We start from the raw sequence: 24,328 nt of genomic DNA, 5'->3' as shown, positions 1-24,328 counted from the left end.
AAGGCATTAGAATTACTCCAAAAAGCATTATTATGCATAACAACATTATAATAACAGTAGGTAAACATGATGCAAAATTGACGCATCAACTCCCCCAAGCGTAGACCTCGCTTGTCCTCAAGCGAAAAAACGAAATTGAAAATCATGTCCACATGCTTAGAGAGAGAGGTGTCGATAAAACAAAATACGGACATAGAAGCATCATGTGAATTATTATAACAGCAACAAACTTCAGCATAAAACTTTTATAATAGAACTTTTATCATAGACTTCTCATGAATGATTAACAATTCATCACAACATCAAAGTATAAAGCGTGAAATCTATTGGGAACCAACAAACTATGTTCTCAGTCAACTTTGCAACTACAATTCATCATCTTTTCAGGAAGGGTCGCGTATCGGAGCCTTTAGGCAAGTCCACGTACTCAACCATCATATAGTCTTCTATGATTGCTAACACTAGCATACACATGAGCAAAACATTTCAACCGGACACATAGAAAGATAGGGGCTTATAGTTCCGCCTCCCAATGTATTCACCTCAAGGGTGATGTCAAGAATAATAACTCATGCTACCCATATCCAACTTGATATATGTGCCTAGATCTTTCCTCACCACATGATGCTTGCCAAAAGAGAAAATAAAAAGGAATTGGAAGAAGAACTTTGACTCTTGGATAAAAGTAAATACATAAAAGTAAAAGATAGGCCCTTCGCAGAGGGAAGCAGAGATTGCCATGCGCTTTTTGTTTGTATGTTCAATCCCTTAGTGCAAAAGAACGTCACATTATATTGCCCCTTGTGATAGCAACCTTTATCACAAGTTCTTACAATGCTCAATTTTCTCTTACACTAAATGATCTAACACTTTTAGAAGCAATTTTTATTGCCTTATTGCACCGATGACAACTTACTTGAAGGATCTTACTCAATCCTTAGGTAGGTATGGTGGACTCTTGAAAATAAGATTTGGGTTTAGGGTTTTTGGATGCACAAGTAGTATCTCTACTTGGTGCGAAATTTTGGGCTAGCAAAGATGGGGGGCTGATACGTCTCCAACGTATCTATAATTTTTGATTGTTCCATGCTATTATATTATCAACCTTGGATGTTTTATATGCATTTATATGCTATTTTATATGATTTTTGGGACTAACCTATTAACCTAGAGCCCAGTGCCAGTTTCTTTTTTTCCTTGTTTTAGAGTATCGCAGAAAAGGAAAATCAAACGGAGTCCAGTTGACATGAAACTTCACGGAACTTATTTTTGGACCAGAAGAAGCCCGCGGAGTATCGGAGATGGACCAGGAGAGTCCCGGGCTACGCACGAGGGTGGAGGGTGCGCCCCCTGCCTCGTGGGCAGACCGGAGGTCCACCGACGTACTTCTTCCTCCCATATATACCCATATACCCTAAAAACTTCAGGGAGCACAATAGATCGGGAGTTCCGCCGCCAGAAGCCTCCGTTGCCACCGAAAGCCAATCTAGACCCGTTCCGGCACCCTGCCGGAGGGGGCAATCCCTCTCCGGTGGCCATCTTCATCATCCCGGTGCTCTCCATGACAAGGAGGGAGTAGTTCTCCCTCGGGGCCGAGGGTATGTACCAGTAGCTATGTGTTTGATCTCTCTCTCTCTGTCGTGTTATTGAGGTGGTACGCTCTTGATGTATCACGAGCTTTGCTATTATAGTTGGATCTTATGATGTTTCTCCCCCTCTACTCTCTTGTAATGGATTGAGTTTTCCCTTTGAAGTTATCTTAACGGATTGAGTCTTTAAGGATTTGAGAACACTTGATGTATGTCTTGCCGTGCTTATCTGTGGTGACACTGGGATATCACGTGATCCACTTGATGTATGTTTTGGTGATCAACTTGTGGGTTCCGCCCATGAACCTATGCATAGGGGTTGGCACACTTTTTCGTCTTGACTCTCCGGTAGAAACCTTGGGGCACTCTTTGAGGTCCTATGTGTTGGTTGAATAGATGAATCTGAGATTGTGTGATGCATATCTATAATCATACCCACGGATACTTGAGGTGACATTGAAGTATCTAGGTGACATTAGGGTTTTGGTTGATTTGTGTCTTAAGGTGTTATTCTAGTAGGAACTCTAGGGCTGTTTGCAACACTTATAGGAATAGCCCAACGGATTGATTGGAAAGAATAACTTTGAGGTGGTTTCGTACCCTACCATAATCTCTTCGTTCGTTCTCCGCTATTAGTGACTTTGGAGTGACTCTTTGTTGCATGTTGAGGGATAGTTATATGATCCAATTATGTTATTATTGTTGAGGGAATTTGCACCAGCGAAAGTATGAACCCTAGGCCTTGTTTCAATGCATTGCAATAATGTTTACGCTCACTTTTATCATTAGTTACCTTGCTGTTTTTATAATTTCAGATTACAAAAACCTTTATCTACTATCCATATTGCACTTGTATCACAATCTCTTCGCCGAACTAGTGCACCTATACAATCTACCATTGTATTGGGTGTGTTGGGGACACAAGAGACTCTTTGTTATTTGGTTGCAGGGTTGCTTGAGAGAGACCATCTTCATCCTACGCCTCCTACGGATTGATAAACCTTAGGTCATCCACTTGAGGGAATTTGCTACTGTCCTACAAACCTCTGCACTTGGAGGCCCAACAACGTCTACAAGAAGAAGGTTGTGTAGTAGACATCAAGCTCTTTTCTGGCGCCGTTGTCGGGGAGGTGAGTGCTTGAAGGTATATCTTTAGATCTTGCAATCGAATCTTTTTGTTTCTTGTTTTATCACTAGTTTAGTTTATAAAAGAAAACTATAAAAAAATGGAATTAAGTTTGCCTCATACGCTTCATCTTTTTAATATCTTTCGTGAGTATGATGGAAAGGAAAATTGTGCCGAAGTGTTAGAAGAAGAATGCATTAACATGTTTGGCACTAAATCTTTGAATGATGATCATGTTTGCAATGTTGTTAGTATGAATTCCTTGAATATCCATGATGCTAATGATATGCAAAGCCACAAGCTTGGGGAAGCTATGTTTGATGAAGATGATATTTTTTGTCCCCCATTTTGATGAGAAAATTTATTATGATGAAAGCATGCCTCCTATTTATGATGATTATATTGATGAAAGTGGATTTGGAGAGGTCATGACTTTATTTTGTGATGAATCCACTATTCCGGAAGAGGTTCCAATTGAGTATGAGAACAAAGTTGCTATCTATGATGATTATTGTGATGACATGTATGCTATAAAGAATAATTATAACTATGAAACTTGTCATCATGATTTTAGTTTTCAATTGGATTATGCCTCACATGATAATTATTTTGTTGAGTTTGCTCCCACTATTATTCATGAGAAGAATTTTGCTTGTGTGGAGAGCAATAAAATTTCTATACTTGTAGATCATGAAAAGAATGCTTTATGTGCTGGTTATATTGTTGAATTTATTCATGATGCTACTGAAAATTATTATGAGGGAGGAACATGTGCTTGTAGGAATTGCAGTAATATCAAGTTTCCTCTCTATGTGCTTAAAGTTTTGAAGTTATGCTTGTTTTACCTTCCTATGCAAGTTAATTCTTATTCCCACAAGTTGTTTGATCACAAAATCCCTATGCATAGGAAGGGGTTAGACTTAAATGTGCTAGTCATATTCTTCATGATGCTCTCTTTATGTTACAATTCTTATCTTTTATGTGAGCATCGTCGAAATCACCATGCCTAGCTAGGGGCGTTAAACGATAGCGCTTGTTGGGAGGCAAGCCAATTTTATTTTTATCCCTTGCATTTTCTCCTGATTAGTAATAAATAATTTATCTAGACTCTGTTATGATTCAGTTTTTATGTTTTAGTTAGTGTTTGTGCCAAGTAGAACCGTTGGGAAGACTTGGGGAAAGTCTTGTTTATCTTGCTGTAAAAAACAGAAACTTTAACGCTCACGAGAATTGCTGCCATTTTTATTAGGATAGTGCTATTTAGTTAATTATTTCTGAAGATGATTAATAGATAAATTCCTCATGTCCATAAATTTATTTGAGAATTGTATGAGTTCCAGAAGTATACGTTTGATCCAGATTACTACAGACTGTTCTGTTTTTGACAGATTCTGTTTTTCATGTGTTGTTTACTTATTTTGATGAATCTATGGCTAGTAAAAGAGTTTATAAACCATAGAGAAGTTGGAATACAGTAGGTTTAACACCAATATAAATAAAGAATGAGTTCATTACAGTACCTTGAAGTGGTGTTTTGTTTTCTTTCGCTAACGGAGCTTACAAGTTTTCTGTTAAGTTTTGTGTTGTGAAGTTTTCAAGTTTTGGGTAAAGATTCGATGGAATATGGAATAAGGAGTGGCAAGAGCCTAAGCTTGGGGATTCCCAAGGCACCCCAAGGTAATATTCAAGGACAACCAAGAGCCTAATCTTGGGGATGCCCCAGAAGGCATCCCCTCTTTCGTCTTCGTTCATCGGTAACTTTACATGGAGCTATATTTTTATTTACCACATGATATGTGTTTTGCTTGGAGCGTCATTGCATTTTTATTTGTTTTGCTTGATGTTTGAATAATATCCCAAGATATGAAATTCTTAAATGTTAGAGAGTATTCACATAGTTGCATAATTATTCGACTACTCATTGATCTTCACTTATATCTTTCGGAGTAGTTTGTTATTGCTCTAGTGCTTCACTTATATCTTTTTAGAGAACGGTGGTGGTTTTATTTTATAGAAATTAATGAACTCTCATGCTTCACTTATATCATTTTGAGAGTCTTTAGAACAGCATGGTAGTTTGCTTTGGCTATGAAACTAGTCCTAATATGATGGGCATCCAAGAGGGATATAATAAAAACTTTCATATGAAGTGCATTGAATACTATGAGAAGTTTGATGCTTGATAATTGGTTTGAGATATGAAGATGGTGACATTAGAGTCATGCTAGTTGAGTAGTTGTGAATTCGAGAGATACTTGTGTTGAAGTTTGTGATTCCCGTAGCATGCATGTATGGTGAACCGTTATGTGATGAAGTCGGAGCATGATTTATTTATTGATTGTCTTCCTTATGAGTGGCGGTCGGGGACGAGCGATGGTCTTTTCCTACCAATCTACCCCCTAGGAGCATGCGCGTAGTACTTTGTTTCGATAACTAATAGATTTTTGCAATAAGTATGTGAGTTCTTTATGACTAATGTTGAGTCCATGGATTATACGCACTCTCACCCTTCCACCATTGCTAGCCTCTCTAGTACCGCGCAACTTTCGCCGGTACCATAAAACCACCATATACCTTCCTCAAAACAGCCACCATACCTACCTATGATGGCATTTCCATAGCCATTCCGAGATATATTGCCATGCAACTTACCATCGTTCCATTTATTATGACACGCTCCATCCTTGTCATATTGCTTTGCATGATCATGTAGTTGACATTGTATTTGTGGCAAAGCCAACTTTCATAATTATTTCATACATGTCACTCATGAGTCATTGCACATCCTGGTACACCGCCGGAGGCATTCATATAGAGTGATATCTTGTCATAAGTATCGAGTTGTAATTCTTGAGTTGTAAGAAAATAAAAGTGTGATGATCATCATTATTAGAGCATTGTCCCAGTGAGGAAAGGATGATGGAGACTATGATTCCTCCACAAGTCGGGATGAGACTCCGGATGAAAAAAAAGAGGCCATAAAAGGGAGAAGGCCCAAATAAAAAAATAAAAAAAACAATAAAAAATGAGAGAAAAAGAGAGAAGGGACAATGCTACTATCCTTTTATCACACTTGTGCTTCAAAGTAGCACCATGATCTTCATAATAGAGAGTCTCCTATGTTATCACTTTCATATACTAGTGGGAATTATTCATTATAGAACTTGACTTGTATATTCCAATGATGGGCTTACTCAAAATGCCCTAGGTCTTCGTGAGCAAGCGAGTTGGATGCACACCCACTTAGTTTCTTTTGTTGAGCTTTCATATACTTATAGCTCTAGTGCATCCGTTGCATGGCAATCCCTACTCACTCACATTGATATCTATTGATGGGCATCTCCATAGCCCGTTGATACGCCTAGTTGATCTGAGACTATCTTCTCCTTTTTGTCTTCTCCACAACCAGCATTCTATTCCACATATAGTGCTATGTCCATGGCTCACGCTCATGTATTGCATGAAGATTGAAAAAGTTTGAGAACATCAAAAGTATGAAACAATTGCTTGGCTTGTCATCGGGGTTGTGCATGATTTAAATATTTTGTGTGGTGAAGATGGAGCATAGCCAGACTATATGATTTTGTAGGGATAGCTTTCTTTGGCCATGTTATTTTGAGAAGACATAATTGCTTTGTTAGTATGCTTGAAGTATTATTATTTTTATATCAATATTAAACTTTTGTCTTGAATCTTATGGATCTGAATATTCTTGCCACAATAAATAATTACATAGAGAAATATGTTAGGTAGCATTCCACATCAAAAATTCTATTTTTATCATTTACCTACTCGAGGACGAGTAGGAATTAAGCTTGGGGATGCTGATACGTCTCCAATGTATCTATAATTTTTGATTGTTCCATGCTATTATATTATCAACCTTGGATGTTTTATATGCATTTATATGCTATTTTATATGATTTTTGGGACTAACCTATTAACCTAGAGCCCAGTGCCAGTTTCTTTTTCCCCCTTGTTTTAGAGTATCGTAGAAAAGGAAAATCAAACGGAGTCCAATTGACCTGGAACTTCACAGAACTTATTTTGGACTAGAAGAAGCCCATGGAGTATCGGAAATGGACCAGGAGAGTCCCGGGCTGCCCATGAGGGTGGAGGGCGCGCCCACCCCCTGGGCGCGCCCTTGCCTCGTGGACAGCCCGGAGGTCCACCGACGTACTTCTTCCTCCCATATATACCCATATACCCTAAAAACTTTGGGGAGCACAATAGATAGGGAGTTCCGCCGCCAAAAGCCTCCGTATCCATCGAAAGCCAATCTAGACCCATTCCGGCACCCTGCCGGAGGGGGCAATCCCTCTCTGGTGGCCATCTTCATCATCCCGGTGCTCTCCATGACGAGGAGGGAGTAGTTCTCCGTCGGGGCTGAGGGTATGTACCAGTAGCTATGTGTTTGATCTCTCTCTCTCTCTCGTGTTCTTGAGGTGGTACGATCTTGATGTATCGCGAGCTTTGCTATTATAGTTGGATCTTATGATGTTTCTCCCCCTCTACTCTCTTGTAATGGATTGAGTTTTCCCTTTGAAGTTATCTTATCAGATTGAGTCTTTAAGGATTTGAGAACACTTGATGTATGTCTTGTCATGCTTATCTGTGGTGACAATGGGATATCACGTGATCCACTTGATGTATGTTTTGGTGATCAACTTGCGGGTTCCGCCCATGAACCTATGCAAAGGGGTTGGCACACGTTTTCGTCTTGACTCTCCAGTAGAAACCTTAGGGCACTCTTTGAGGTCCTATGTGTTGGTTGAATAGATGAATCTGAGATTGTGTGATGCATATCGTATAATCATACCCATGGATACTTGAGGTGACATTGGAGTATCTAGGTGACATTAGGGTTTTGGTTGATTTGTGTCTTAAGGTGCTATTCTAGTACGAACTCTAGGGCTGTTTGTGTCACTTATAGGAATAGCCCAACGGATTGATTGGAAAGAATAACTTTGAGGTGGTTTCGTACCCTACCATAATCTCTTTGTTGGTTCTCCGCTATTAGTGACTTTGGAGTGACTCTTTGTTGCATGTTGAGGGATAGTTATATGATCCAATTATGTTATTATTGTTGAGGGAACTTTCACTAGCGAAAGTATGAACCCTAGGCCTTGTTTCAACGCATTGCAGTACCGTTGACGCTCACTTTTATCGTTAGTTACCTTGCTGTTTTTATAATTTCAGATTACAAAAACCTTTATCTACTATCCATATTGCACTTGTATCACCATCTCTTCGCCGAACTAGTGCACCTATACAATCTACCATTGTATTGGGTGTGTTGGGGACACAAGAGACTCTTTGTTATTTGGTTGCAGGGTTGCTTGAGAGAGACCATCTTCATCCTACGCCTCCTACGGATTGATAAACCTTAGGTCATCTACTTGAGGGAAATTTGCTACTGTCCTACAAACCTCTGCACCTGGAGGCCCAACAACGTATACAAGAAGAAGGTTGTGTATTAGACATCAGGGGTAGGGATGGCAGTGGGTTGGGTTTGGGGCGGGTGGAGCTGGTCCAAATCCAACCCATGACCCATCTTCCTACCCTCTGTCCATCCACCAAATTATCCATGGGCAAAACTTGTGCCCATGTCCAAACCCATTGGATACCCACATACACATGGAGCTCCATGGGCATAGAAAAGTCAGCATGAAGCCTTCCCAAAGAGCAAATTAACTCATCATCATTCACTCACAGATGACAACATAAGCTACATGCATAAGTAGGCAACAAGTAATACGATGAGTCCTTAAGTGTGACATACTAGAGGTTGATTCTCCAGCATATAGCTCATGGAACAAGTTGCATATTTCCATTTCCCATTGATTCGCTCTTTCTACATCACTGGCATATGGCCCCACATGTCATACGGGTATCCATTGGATATCCATGGAGCACAAACTATAACCATGCCCAACCCGGCTGTTCGTGGGTATCCATATCCATGGACCCATGGGCGAAAATGTGCTCCATACCCTTGCCCAACCAGGTCGGATATCCATGGGTATCCAGATCCATGGATAAAATTGCCATCCCTAATCAGGGGCAAGCACCACATGTTGAAGGATCTATGACAATATAACTTCTATGTGAATATGAATAAACATAAATCATTAAGTTGTCTTCCTTGTCCAACGTCAACAATTTTGGCATATAATATTTTGATGGGGGCTCACAATCACAAAAGATTTCCAAGATAGTATATTTGCATGTGAATCTTCTCTTCCATTATTAATTCTTTCATGAATTGCATCATTGACCAATGCTATGTTTGTCAATCTCTAATAAAATTTTCTACTTATACTTCTCCTTATGGGGTGTCATTACTTACCATGAGATTAGCATATGATCTTTTTCATTTATTTCCTTTCTTTTTATTGAACATGAAAGTAAAAGAAAGCAAAACTCGACCTAAACTTTATTATATATCTCGCACACGATTACAAAGATAGATCACTAAGCAAACTATCGAAAAGAAAGAATCGAACTAAACTTTATTCATCTAAAGCAAAAGATAACTATGGATCGAACTTAGATAAGTAAAGACAAAGGATAGTGGAGGTGATACGATACCGGGGCACCTCCCCCAAGCTTGGCGAAAGCCAAGGGGAGTGCCCATACCCGATACTCAATGTTCTTTTGGTGATGAAGAAGGAGGTGGTGATGATGAAGTGGAGGGCTTGTCCTTCTTTTCCTCCAACTTATCCAGGAGGATAGAGTTATCTATCCTCAACTCATCTTTCTCCGTCTCAAGCTTTATTATCCTTCCGCATAATGCGTCCATGCTCTCATTCTTGAAACGATGTTGGACTTGTTCATCTTCATCTTCCTCATCGGTGTACCACATATAGGGATAGGTATCCTTGAAGATATTCTTATCTAGAGGTCGATAAGTAACTAGACAATCGTCCTCAGAACTTTGAGACGACGTATTTGCAGATCTGGCAGAGAACAACAAGGAAAAGGAAGTACAAGATTTCTCCGTGATACGGTGGTCAATAGGTTCAGGGGGTATATAAAGATTTTTTATCTTGGGAAACAAGCAAACAGAAGAAAAATGGAGTCCGGAAGGTACTCGAGGTGGGCACAACCCAACTGGGCGCGCCTGGCAAGCCAGGCGCGCACTAGTGTCTTGTGCCCACCAGGGTCACCTTCCTGGTAGTTTCTTATTTTCCTATTTTTTTCTAATATTCCAAACTGACAAAAAAAAATTTGCGGATTTTTCGGAGTCCGTTTAGTTACGTATCACGTACCTCCTATTTTTCACGATTCTGGAGTGTTCCAGAAGGTTTGTTTTATGTATTCTTCCAGTGTCATAGTTTGGATAATGTTGCTTTCAACATTAATGGGCGTACCTGAGATATAATGTTTTATGCGTTGCCCATTAACAACCTTCGGCATTATTTATTTTGATAGCTCCAGATCGATAAACCTCCTCAATAACATAGGGTCCTTCCCATTTGGAGAGGAGTTTTCCTGCAAAGAATCTGAAATGAGAGTTGTACAAAAGAACATATTCTCCAACTTTAAACTCGCGCTTTTGGATTATTTTATCATGCCATCTTTTAACCTTTTCTTTAAATAACTTGGCATTTTCATAAGCTTGGGCTCTCCATTCATCTAATGAGCTAATATCAAATAACCTCTTTTCACCGGCAAGTTTGAAATCATAGTTGAGTTCTTTAATTACCCAATAAGCTTTATGTTCTAACTCAAGAGGCAAATGACAAGCTTTTCCATAATCCATTTTATAAGGAGACATACCCATAGGATTTTTATATGTTGTTCTATAAGCCCAAAGTGCATCATCTAATTTCTTAGACCAATTCTTCCAGGACCTATTGACAGTCTTTTGAAAAATTAATTTTATTTTCCTATTGCTAAGTTCAACTTGACCACTAGACCGAGGATGATAGGGTGATGCAATTCTATGGTTAACATCATACTTGGCAAGCATTTTATGGAAAGAACCATGAATAAAGTGTGAACCACCATCAGTGATTAAATATCTAGGGACTCCAAACCTTGGGAGAATAACTTCCTTAAGCATTTTAATAGAGGTGTTGTTAGCAGCACTAGTAGTTGGAATAGCTTCTACCCACTTAGTAACATAATCAATAGCAACCAAAATATGAGTATACCCCTTAGAGTAAGGAGAAGGTCCAATGTAGTCAAAACCCCAAACATCAAATGGTTCAGTAGCAAGTGAATAATTCATAGGAATTTCCTTACGCTTACCGATATTACCTAATCTTTGACATTCAACACAAGTTGAGACAAACTTACGAGAATCCATGAAGAGAGTAGGCCAATAAAATCTAGATTACAATACCTTGTGAGCAGTTCTGTCTCCCGCATGATGTCCTCCATAAGCTTCAGAGTGAAATTTCCGTAGGATTTGTCCCTGTTCATGCTCAGGTACACAACGTCTAATAATTCCATCTACTCCTTCTTTATAAAGATGTGGGTCATCCCAAAAGTAATGTCTTAAATCATAGATGAATTTTTTCGTTTGTTGGTATGTAAAGATAGGTGGTATGTATTTGGCAACAATATAATTAGCATAGTTAGCATACCAAGGTGTACTATTAGAAACATTTATTGCAGCTAATTGCTCATCAGGAAAACTATCATTAATAGGTTGTGGGTCATCAAGATTATTTTCAAGCCTAGACAAGTTATCAGCTACGGGTTTCTCCGCTCCTTTTCTATCAATGATATGCAAATCTAATTCTTGTAGCAAGAGAACCCACCTAATGAGTCTAGGTTTAGCATCTTTCTTTTCCAGAAGATATTTTATAGAAGCATGATCAGTGTGAACAATAACTTTCAAATAGACAATGTAAGATCTGAATTTATCACAAGCAAACACTGATACGTCCATTTTGCATCATGTTTTCCTACTGTTATTTATGATATTTTTATGCATAATAATGCTTTTTGGAGTAATTCTAATGCCTTTTCTCTCATAAATTGCAAGGTACACACAAAGAGGGAGAATTCCGGCAGCTGGAATTCTAGACCTGGAAAAGCTACGCCAGGCTACCTATTCTGCACAACTCCAAACAAGATGAGACTTTACAGAAATTTTTTATGGAATATATGAAGAATATTGGAGCAGATAAATACCATAGGGGGCCCACCAGGTGGGCGCAACCCACCTGGGCGCGCTAGGGAGGCCAGGCGCGCCCTGGTGGTTTGTGCTCACCCAGGCCCACCTCCGGTGCCCATATTCTAGTATATAAGTCATTTTGACCTAGAAAAATAAATAAGGAGAGGACTTTCAGGACGGAGCGCCGTCGTCTCGAGGCGGAACTTGGGCAGCAGCACTTTTACCCTCCAGCGGAGCAATTCCACCACGGGAACTTCCCTCACGAAGGGGGAAATCATCATCGTCATCACCAACAACTCTCGCATCTTGGGAAGGGCAATCTCCATCAACATCTTCAACAGCACCATCTCATCTCAAACCCTAGTTCATCTCTTGTGTTCAATCTTGTTACCGGAACTATAGATTGGTGCTTGTGGGTGACTAGTAGTGTTGATTACATCTTGTAGTTGATTACTATATGGTTTATTTGGTGGAAGATTATATATTCAGATCCATTATGCTATTTAATACCCCTCTGATATTGAGCATGTTTATCACTTGTGAATAGTTACTTTTGTTCTTAAGGTCACGGGAGAAATCATGTTGCAAGTAATCATGTGAACCTGACATGTGTTCGATATTTTGATAGTATGTATATTGTGATTCCTTTAGTGCTAATCACAACACCTCTATTAAAATGCTTAAGGAAGTTATCTTCCCAAGGTTTGGAGTCACTATATATTTAATGAATGATGGTGGTTCAAACTTTATTCATGGCGCTTTTTGTAAAATGCTTGCCAAGTATGGTGTCAACCATAGAATTGCATCACCTTATCATCCTCAGTCTAGTGGTCAAGTTGAACTTAGCAATAGAGAAAAAAAATTAGTCTTGCAAAGGACTGTCAATAGGTCCCGGAAGAATTGTTCTAAGAAATTAGATGATGCACTTCGGCCTTATAGAACAACATATAAAAATCCTATGGGCATGTCCCCTTATAAAATGGTATATGGAAAAGCATGTCATTTGCCTCTTGAGTTAGAACATAAAGCATATTGGGAAATCAAAGAACTCAACTATGATTTCAAACTTGCCAGAGAAAAGAGGTTATTTGATATTAGTTCATTAGATGAATGGAGAATCCAAGCTTATGAAAATGCCAAGCTATTTAAAGAAAAAGTTAAAAGATGGCATGATAAAAGAATCCAAAAGCATGAGTTTAAAGTTGGATAATATGTTCTTTTGTACAACTCTCATTTCAGATTATTTGCAGGGAAACTCCTCTCCAAATAGGAAGGACCCTATGTTATCGAGGAGGTTTATCAGTCTGGAGCTATCAAAATAAATAATGCCGAAGGTACTAACCCGAAGGTTGTTAATGGGCAATGAATAAAACAATATATCTCAGGTACGCCCATTAATGTTGAAAGTAATATTATCCAAACTTTGACACTAGAAGAACACATAAAAGAGTCCTTCCAGAACACTCTGGAATCGTGAAAATAAGGAGGTACATGATATGGTAAGTAAACGGACTCCGAAAAATCCAGAAAAATATTTTTTGTTAGTTTTGAAATATAAATTTTTTTAGGAAAATAAGAAATAACCAGGAAGTGTACCCTAGTGGGCACAAGACACCAGGCGCTCCCATGTGGGTTGTGCCCAGATCGGGTACCTTCCAGACTCTGTTTTTCTACAATTTGCTTGTTTCCCCTAGATAAAAAAATCTTTATATACCCCCCGAACCTATTTATCACCATATCACAGAGAAATCTTCTGTTCTCTTTTCTTGCTATTTCCGGTTAGAGCCAGACATCATGTATTCTTCCTCGTCCAACAACATGGAAGAGGATGCTTGGTTGATGAAGATCGAGCTGAAGAGAGAAGAGCCCATAGAAGCCGTCAAGGGAGACAAGAGCAAGGAGGCTACCAAGGATCAAGCACCGGCAGGTAAGCAGCCCTGGCCTGCTAAGGAAGAAGAAGAAGAAGATATCCTTAAACCTTACTATGCTCATCTTACACCGACTGAGATTGAAGCCTTTTGAATCATTGAAACGGTTCGTGTGCAAAATAAATATCTCACTCATGAAAATATTCTGCATCAAGAGCACATCATCTTCCTCCGGAGTGTCATCCATAGATTGGAAAATCTCTTGACCGTGAAGGACAGGATCACCTCTACTACACCACCACCACCATTTTCTTCATCAGCAAAAGAAAATTGAGTACCGGGTATGGGCACTCCCCTTGGCTTCCGCCATGCTTGGGGGAGGTGCTCCGGTATCGTATCATCCCCATTATCTTTTGCCTTTACTTATTTTATTTCGATCCATAGTTATCTTTTTGCTTTAGATGAATAAAAGTTTAGTTTGATCCTTTCTTTTCGAGAGTTTGCTTAGTGATCTATACTTGTAACCGTGTGCGAGGTATATAATAAAGTTTAGTTTGAGTTTTTGCTTTCTTTACTTTCTTGTTGGACTAAAAAGGAAGGAAGTAAATAAAAGGAAAGGAAATAAATCAAGAAGATCTTATGCTAATCTTATGGTAGGTGATGACACCACATAAGTATAAGTAGAAAATTTTATTAGAGATTAACAAACATAGCATTAGTTAATTATGCAACTCATGAAAGAATTAATAAGGGAAGAGAAGATTCACATATAAATACACTATCCTGGAAATCTTTTGTGATTGTGAGCCCCCATCAAAATATTATATGCAAAAATTGTTGAGGACAAGGAAGACAACCTAATGATTTATTTTTGTTCATATTCACATTGAAGTCATATTGTCATGGATCCTTTAACATGTGGTGCTTGCCCCCTATCTTTGCTAGCAAAAATTTCCGCACTAAGTAGAGATACTACTGGTGCATCCAAAAACCTTTAAACCCAAATCTTATTTTCAAGTGTCCACCATACCTACCTAAGGATTGAGTCAGATCCTTCAAGTAAGTTGTCATCGGTGCAATAGGGCAATAAAAATTGCTTCTAAAAGTGTGAGACCATTTAGTGTAAGAGAAAATTGAGAGTTGTACGAACTTGTGATGGTGAAGAATAAAAGTGACATAATGCATAATGAAGGTTTCCATCACAAGGGGCAATACAAAGCGCATGGCAACCTCTGCTTCCATTTGCGAAGGGCCTATCTTTTACTTCTATGTATTTACTTTTATGCAAAGAGTCAAAGTTTTCTCTCTATTCCTTTTTATTTTTCTCCTTTGGCAAGCATCATGTGGCGAGGAAAGATCTAGGCACATATGTCCAACTGAATATGGGTAGCATGAGTTATTATTGTTGACATCACCCTCGAGGTGCATACGTTGGGAGGCGAAACTATAAGCTCCTATCTTCCTATGTGTCCGGTTGAAACATTTTGCTCATGTGTATGCGGTGAGTGTTAGAAATCATAGAAGACTAAGTGATGGTTGAGTATGTGGACTTGCCTAAAGGCTCCGATACGTGACCCTTCCTGAAAAAAATGATGAATTGTAGTTGCAAAGTTGACTGAGAACATAGTTTGTTGGTTTCTAATAGAGTTTATGCTTTATACTTCGATAGTGTGATGAATTGTTACTTATTCATGAGAAGTCTATGACAAAAGACCTATGATAAAAAAATTATGTTAAAGTTTGTTGCTATTATAATAATTCACATGATGCTTCTATGTCCGTATTTTGTTTTTATCGACACCTCTCTCTCTAAGCATGTGGACATGTTTATCGATTTTGGTTTTCACTTGAGGACAAGCGAGGTCTAAGCTTGGGGGAGTTGATACGTCCATTTTGCATCATGTTTTCCTACTGTTATTTATGATGATTTTATGCATAAGAATGCTTTTGGAGTAATTGTAATGCCTTTTCTCTCATAAATTGCAAGGTACACACAAAGAGGGAGAATTCCGACAGCTGGAAATCTGGACCTGGAAAAGGTACGTCAGGCTACCTATTCCGCACAACTCCAAATGGGCTGAAACTTCATAAGGAATTTTTATGGAATAAATAAGAAATACTAGAGCAAATAACTACCAGAGGGGGGCACCTAGTGAGCACAACCCACCAGGGCGCCCCAGGGAGCCCATGCGCGGCCTGGTGGGTTGTGCTCACCCAGGCCCACCTCTGATGCCCATCTTCTGGTATATAAGTCATTTTTACCTAGAAAAAAATAAGGAGATGAATTTAGGGACGAAGTGCCACCGTCTCGAGGTGGAACTTGGGCAGGAGCACTTTTGCCCTCCGGCTGAGCTATTCCACCGGGGGAAGTTTCCTCCAGGAGGGGGAAATCATCGTCATCATCATCACCAACAACTCTCCCATCTTGGGGAGGGCAATCTCCATCAACATCTTCAACAACATCATCTCATCTCAAACCCTAGTTCATCTCTTGTGTTCAATCTTGTTACCGGAACTATAGATTGGTGCTTGTGGGTGACTAGTAGTGTTGATTACATCTTGTAGTTGATTACTATATGGTTTATTTGGTGGAAGATTATATGTTCAGATCCATTATGCTATTTAATACCCCTCTGATCTTGAGCATGTTTATCACTTGTGAGTAGTTACTTTTATTCTTGAGGTCATGGTAGAAATCATGTTGCAAGTAATCATGTGAACTTTATATGTGTTCGATATTTTGATAGTATGTATGTTGTGATTCCCTTAGTGGTGTCACGTGAACGTCGACTACATGACACTTCACCATATTTGGGCCTGAGAGAATGCATTGTGGAGTAGTTAATAGATGATGGGTTGTGAAAGTGACAGAAGCTTAAACCCTAATTTATGCGCTATTCCGTAGGGGACCGATTGGATCCGAAAGTTTAATGCTATGGTTAGGATTTATCCTTAATACTTTTCTCGTAGTTGTGGATGCTTGCGAGGGGGTTAACCATAAGTAGGAGGTTTGTTCAAGTAAGAACCACACCTAAGCACCGGTCCACCCACATATCAAATTATCAAAGTAGCGAACACGAATCAAATCAACATGATGAAAGTGACTAGATGAAATTCCCTGTGTACCCTCAAATTATCAAAGCAGCGAACACGAATGCCTGTCCTTTGCCTCAAGCATGATTAAGAAGTAGGAAATATAACACTTGTATATGTTTCTCATGTACTAAGTGCAGCCAAATTCGATTTATTCCTCACATGCACAACAATACAAAATGCTACCCATGACAATGGACATCGCATTGCAGAATTGAACCAAGCAGTTAACTAAACACCACATCAAATGAACCAAACATTAACTGAGCACCACATTGCACGATATAACATACTCCTAAATGAAGATCAGACGGTTAACCAAACAGTTAACTACAGCCAATTGTAGCAATTGTATTTGTTTCTCATGTATTTATTACAACCAAATTCAATTTATTCCTCACATGGTATACAATAACAGAATATACCCACAACTATTGAACATCGCATTGCAGAAGTGAACCAAACAGTTAACTAAACACCACAACATAAATGAACCAAACGTTAACTGAGCACCACATTGCACAATGTATAACCAAACCAAGCATGCTTGACAACTTGGAAATACAACAATTGTCACTACAAAAAAAGACACATCCGTGACATTTTGGGCCAAACGAATTTTTTCTATCATGCTTATGACATTTCTATGACGATAATTGTGACAAAACCTGGTATCATCATAAATGTGGTGGGCTCCTACTTCTATGACAAAAAATCATGACAGAATATGGGCTTTTCGTCCTGGGCGGGCCGGAGATGCAGCTGCATGACATTCTTTGGGTCGTCCATGATGGAAAAAATTGTGGTAGAAGCGAGGACGAGGAAAATATGACGGGAGTACCCGATTACGGTGGGTGGTCGGAGGCCAAGTGATGCGTGTTTCTCTCGTACGTACGCGCATGTGTGTGAGGCGTTGCGCTCTAACTGAACCCGAGCGAGGCGTTGGCTCTAACTGAACCCGAGCGATTGCACTAGCTACGTTACTAAACCGAGCGATCGATCCCTTGCTGTTAACTGAACCTGAGTGATACCTTCGCTACTGCTACTAACTGAAGCCGATTGATGCTGCCTCTTGATGAACAATGAGCGTTCTTGGGGGTTTGGATGAACAGTTCCCGGTGGGGGGTTGGATGAACAGAACCCCATGGTGTTGCCGCTGGATGAACAGTACCCCAATCGATCGAGCCGGTGGATGAACATGACCCCGTGGAGGGCTGGATGAACAGGACCCCGTGGAGGGCTGGTTGAACAGTAGCCGGTGGATGGCTGGATGAAGAGTAGCCCGTGGAGGGGTTGTTGAATAGGACCCCATGAAGAGGGCTGGTTAAACAGTAGCCGATGGAGGAGCGCGCGGTGGAGGCTGGATGAACAGGAGCCCGTGGATGAACAGTGGTAGGTGGAGGCTGGAGGAGGTCGACGGTGGATGACCAGTAATCCGTGGAGGCTGGAGGAGGTCGACGGTGGAGATGAACAGTATCTCATGGAGTCTCGTTTTGCCGTACGACACACCCCTCCCGATGAACAGGACCCCCGTTTCAATCGTAGCGCTCCAACACAAGTCCGTTTCCTCCGTTTTGCGGTACACCACACCCCTCCTGATCAACAGGACCCCGTTTCGATCAAGAGAAGTCCGTTTCCTCCGTTTTGCGGTACGCCAGACCCCTTTCGATGAACATGATCCTGTTTCGACTGTGGCCGGTTGAACACAAGGCTGTTTCCTTTGTTCTGCGGTACGCCAGGCCACGTTTCTATCGGCTGTTTCGTCTAAACCGGTTGGCTCCCGATGGACAACACGCGTTTGGTTCCCTCCCGATGAACACGACACATTTTGTTGCCTCCCCATGAACACGACGATGACACAGTTTCTCCGTTCCGATCCAGCCATGCACATGAGCCCTGGCCGTACATATGCGCAAGTAGGCGTTCGAGACCCCGCCCGTATTGACGTACGTGGTCATATTTTCTTTCTTGCACCCTGGCTATACGTACATGTACATGCTACGTGCGCGCCTCTACTACGACACGTGCACGCCTCTACTACAACACATGCGTTCCTCTACATCGATCAGTATGTACGTACACGTTCGCGACCAGAATGACAACGCTACGTCAGCTTCGACTAGGTGGGTCCCGACTGTCAGGCACTTCCTTGCGTGCAAAAATGTTGCTGGTGGGTCCCAGCAGTTAGGGGGCGAATCATTTTTTGCCTGTAATATGGACGCACTTCCTTGCGTGCGAAGACGTAGCTGGTGGGTCCCAACAGTCAGGGGGGAAACATTTTTTTCGCGAAATACGGTGGCCCGTCCGATGGGTCCCTGCTGTCAGGTGGAGAAATCATTATTTTGGTGTAATAAGGAGGCAGTTCCTTGCTGCGACCGTGGACCTAGCTGTCAGCCTCTCCACGTACAGTACTTTTTTAATGGAAGTCGTTCCTTGACCACATTGACCATGCCGCGGCAAGAGCACCAGGGCGGTGGACGACGGCGAGGCCTAGGAAGGGGACGACGCGGAGTCGGGGAAGACGCGGTAGTGGAAGCCCACGCGGAGAGGAATACGAGGGTTCATTGGTTCGGCTGTGGTGTGAGCCTGTGGTGGGAGTAGTAGGGGCGGTGAGGCCTCAACGGCAGAACAACCGGCCACTGGAGGCAGGAGCAGGCGGTCTCGTCGGCCCTGGTTTGGGCGGCTGGTGCAAGAAGAGCAGTGATTGAAGAAGCAGCAGAACCGTTCGATTCAAATCCAACAGTCGCTGCTACTAGAATCGTTTGTTGACTAAATTGACAAAGCCTTGCATACGTGTCAACTTAGTAGGCCCACAGATCAGCCTCCGAACCGGTGTGCCCCAGATGTCAGTGGGAGAAATCATTTTTTTCACGTAATAAGGAGGCATTTGATTGCGTGCGGTCAGACCAGCGGAGGGGGTAGGGTGGGCCGGTGAAGCCTGCACGACATGACAGCGGGCCACAAGAGGAGGGAGCAGGCAGTCCCGCCGGCGCTAGTTTAGGCGGCTGGAGCAGGAAGATCAGAGATTGAAGAAGCACGTCGGCCGTTGGATGGACATCCAATAGTCACTGCTGCTAGAATCGTGTGTTGACTGACAAAGCTTTCAGTAAACAAGTCAATCTCGAAATCTGTGGTGTGTACAATCCATTTGTTATTATTTTTATAACTAGCAGGGTGACCGCGCATTTGCGTGGCTAGATTTTTTATGTATAATCTTGCTCATGTTTTTACATATTTACTATGTTCACATTTATGTGTTGGTAACTTGTATACTTATGAGATAGACATTTGAACTTATAGATAATGGTGTATCACAATTGCAACATGGTGAACTTGTTTACTTAGGTGTGTCACAATGTAAATAAAAAGGTCTATAGCGTGCATCATTCTGGTATAGAATCATCACCCTTTCTGTTCATCTTTTCATAGTTATTTTGATAATTTTCAACCGAGGATTAAATCGACACTACTAAAAAAAATGACTATAGTTAATATAGACATTAATGACGCACCATGTATGTGGTGCGCCACTGCTATATAGCAGTGATGCACCAGAATCAAGTGCGTCATTGCTATGGTTTTACTAATGGCGCACCACATGAGCAGTGTGTCATTGCTATTCTTTTGGGTCCATCCCCCCCACCAGACATAGCAATGGCGCACCACACCTAGGTGCGCCACTACTGTGTAGCATAGCAGTGGCGCACGTAGGTGTGGTGCCTACACAGTAGTGCCACACCTAGGTGTGATACGCCATTGCTATGTCTCACACACACAAACACCCCCCCCCTTGGATCGCCTTTTAGTTTTTTTAAAAAATAAAAGAAAATGATAAAAGATTCAAAAAAATAGATGCCCATATGTTACGTGTTCTAGTTGTTAGGAAAATTAACAAACATGAATTTTGAATTTTTTTGCAAAAGGCCGCCGTGTTTTGGTAAAATGGCCATAACTTTTGCATACGACCTCCGATGAAAAAGTTTTTTATATGAAAAATCATCTACTCGAAAAGTAACATTCTACGCTCATTATCGATTTTCTAGAATCCTAAAAAACCTAACAGAAAAAAGTTATGGAGCTTCCAAGATCTGGAGAGGCAAAAAAATTCAAAAAAAATCAAACTCAGTAATGGCGCACTTCCCCATGGTGCACCATTACTATTTTTCCGCCTTCAAAATTCAAACTATATCAAAAAAATAAAAAAGTTAGTAATGGCGCACCTGCCCAAGGTGCGCCATTACTATCTTCCCGCCTTCAAATTCAAAAAAAAATAAAAAAAATAAAAAAAGTTAGTAATGGCGCACCTGCCCACGGTGCGCCATTACTATGCCGTATATATGGCTGGGCGGGGTCCTCTCCTCCTTACCTCTTCATTTTCTCCTCCACTCCATCTCCTCCTCTCCTCCACTCCATCTCCCCGCCTCTCCTCCACCATACTCCCCTCCTCCTCTCCGGCGACCTCCTCCTCCCTCCTCTCCTCCCCTCTCCTCACGGTTTCTCCTCCCTCCTCTCCGGTGAGCTCCTCCTCCCTCCTCTCCGGTGATCTCCTCCTCCCTCCTCTCCGATGATCTCCTCCCCCCTCCTCTCCTCCCCTCCCCTCACGGTTTCTCCCCCCTCCACTCCGGTGAACTCCTCTCCGGCGACCTCCTCCTCCTCTCCGGCGATGTAGGCGAGCTCCTCTCCGGTGACCTCCTCCTCCTCCTCTCCGACGATGTAGGCGAGCTCCTCTCCGGTGACCTCCTCCTCCTCACGGTCTCTCCTCGGCCCTCCTCTCCGGCAAAGAACATACAAGATCCAAAAACGAGAACAAAATTTGAAAAAATATCGTGCAAAAAAACAAGCAAAAAAGGGCAAAATAATCACGATCCAGATCCAAATTGAAAATTCAAAAATAGCAATGGTGCACGGTGGGGGTTAGACAGTGAGCCACTACTATTTTCCCGCCTTCAAAATTCAGAAAAAAAATCAAAAAATTCAAAAAATAAATTACCAGTGGCGCACCTGTAGCAATAGTAATGGTGCACTACAAGGTGCGCCACTATTACCTGCAATACTAATGGCGCACGAGAGGTGCGCCATTAGTATTTGTTACTAGTAGCTTGGTAATAGTGGCGCACCTATAGTGCGCCATTAATAGTTAAAATAGGTGCGCCACTAACAGCCTTTTTTCTAGTAGTGCGACAGAGCATGCATGTACTAAAAGTTTACCCACCCCCCTACTCATATTGCGATCACTTGTCATAAGTTGTTGTTTTTATTGTTAACTATAGTTTTGCATTACCTTGTAACTTTTGCTAAATTTATATGATTTGTCGCTAAGTGAGAACTTTTATCCTATAATATAATATGCCCACTTGAACATTGGTGTTACTTTATTATTACTATCTAATCTGATGTGTGTCTTCTATGATATTTTCATACATGCAACATACATTTGATTGTTCCCTGTTTAACACTTCTCCTTCGGTACCAACTATTGTAAAGTCCAACATGATTTCTATATTTTGCATGCATATGGTTGTCTTTTCAGTGAAAATTACACTTTTAAGTAACCTATGGACATTGAGGTTTTGATACATCTGACCCCAAGGGATGTTAACATTGGTTCTCCTTCAATACGTCGTCATTCATAATACCAACTCAATGTCATTCGATTTATCATGAAATCAAATTTTCATATTGTGTAACTTCTGTATTACTGACATATGTGCTTTGTTAGAAGTGATACACAATATTAAAGTTATACAATATTAATATGAAAATTGAATCGATGTTACATCTGATGATATTGCTTTGGTATTGTGAATGTTGCTATTTTTTGCCATAAATCTGGTCATACTCTACCAAGATTGACTTACGACAAAGCTTATATGCAGACTAAAAAGAAACAGGGAGATTACATGCTGGGAAGTTTTATTATACTTGCCAAATTTAATAAATTTGTCCCATTATAATTCATTTTAACCAAATAATTAAAGTGCAACTTAGAGCCCAAATTAATACACCTAAAGCCGTTGCAACTAAATACTACCTCCGTCCCATAATAAGTATCTCAAATACAAAGTTGTACCAAGGTTGAGAGACTTATTTTAAAACGGAAAGAGTAGTATGTTATGTACTCGGACTAAAAAAACTTTAATATTTACCTGGTACTGATGTAGCTTGGTTTGTGTAATTTTTCGTTTAGGGTAATGGAGTGGAAGTTGTGCGCTGCGGCCGTCAAGTCCTGGCTCTGTATGGTCGCCGCTAATTCCAAATTGTACTGGACCATCAGCCGGTCTTAGGTCCAACTTCGGCTTTTGCAGGTGTGCCTGAAGGCCGAGGCCCACCTCATTTGACATGCGTTGCAAAACAGCTTGGTTCGGAAAAGTTCAAGGGATACCTCGGTTGTTGAATCTCAAATCTGACGACATCTAAAGAGCTATTGTATGCCTTTATAAAATTTGGTGCATATATGTGTGGGATGCATGGCAAACACATTATACATGATGCTTGGATATCATGATGCTGCTTGTACCCACACACATGTATACCTCTGTGTACGTGCAATGCAATTCATGTTAGATAATAATTACACTTAATATTAGGTAATATAAATTTCACGTTAATATCATTCAAGATGTAATTACTTAATTAACGTTCACGTTGATAATATGCATGATATTAGGGGAGGGTGTTAAATATGTTAAGTGTTAACCATGTTTAATGCTAAACACCGGAGCGACATAGACCATTGGATAGACGAGGTTGAACAGGTGAGATATGTTGGATCACTACAACTTGCCCTTGTTATATTTGTACAGATGCATATTCTATTTTGTCATCCCATCTTGACACGTGGCTTGTATAAGTCCGCAGAATTCTGCAAATAACAGAAAGTGGTGTTGTATCTTGTTTCCAACATAAAATAATTCATGAAATTATTGTTAATTGGAATCACATTTAAGAGATCTAATTTTGCATCAATTTTGGTCGTTTTTGAGGCAGCCATGTCCATACCAGGTTTCCTCGTTGTAAGCACCTAGCCCAGCACCCACAAAAGTCACCGGCCGGATCCCACAGGAGAAGGACGCCGGAGATTAGAAACGAACAATGGGAACATCGCGCGATGTTGGAGACATCTTCAGCTCGAAGAGAGGGATCACGTGGCATCCACCCATGCCCCTGACAATTGCTCACCATGGCCTTGCTGCTAGTGCAGCTGAAGAGACATGGTCCATCGCACCGGTGGATGTCCCCTACGGTTGGGATGACGCCGTCCTCATCGTCGTTGCCGTTGCCTCTGAGCCCATGGCCCTCTCCTGAAAAAAGGAGAGGCCGAAGGCCTAGCCACCACCCTCCTTGGTTATCGTGCAGGGATTGCGATAGCTGCCTCCGGCGACGGCGAGGGAAGGGGGAAGGAAGGACAGAGGTGGCATGACCTAGACCGCCCCTGAGTCGCCCCGGGGAGGATGACGTGAGGCAGGTGACGTAGGGGGGGGGGATTATTTTCTGCAGAAAGGTTTCTACATCTTTCCCTAAT

Source organism: Triticum urartu, chromosome 3A (assembly GCF_056163025.1).
Source record: "Triticum urartu cultivar PI428250 chromosome 3A, HENAU_Tu73, whole genome shotgun sequence".
NCBI lineage: Eukaryota > Viridiplantae > Streptophyta > Magnoliopsida > Poales > Poaceae > Triticum > Triticum urartu.
The sequence above is the reverse complement of the archived record's forward strand: the minus strand, read 5'-3'. Positions refer to the sequence as shown.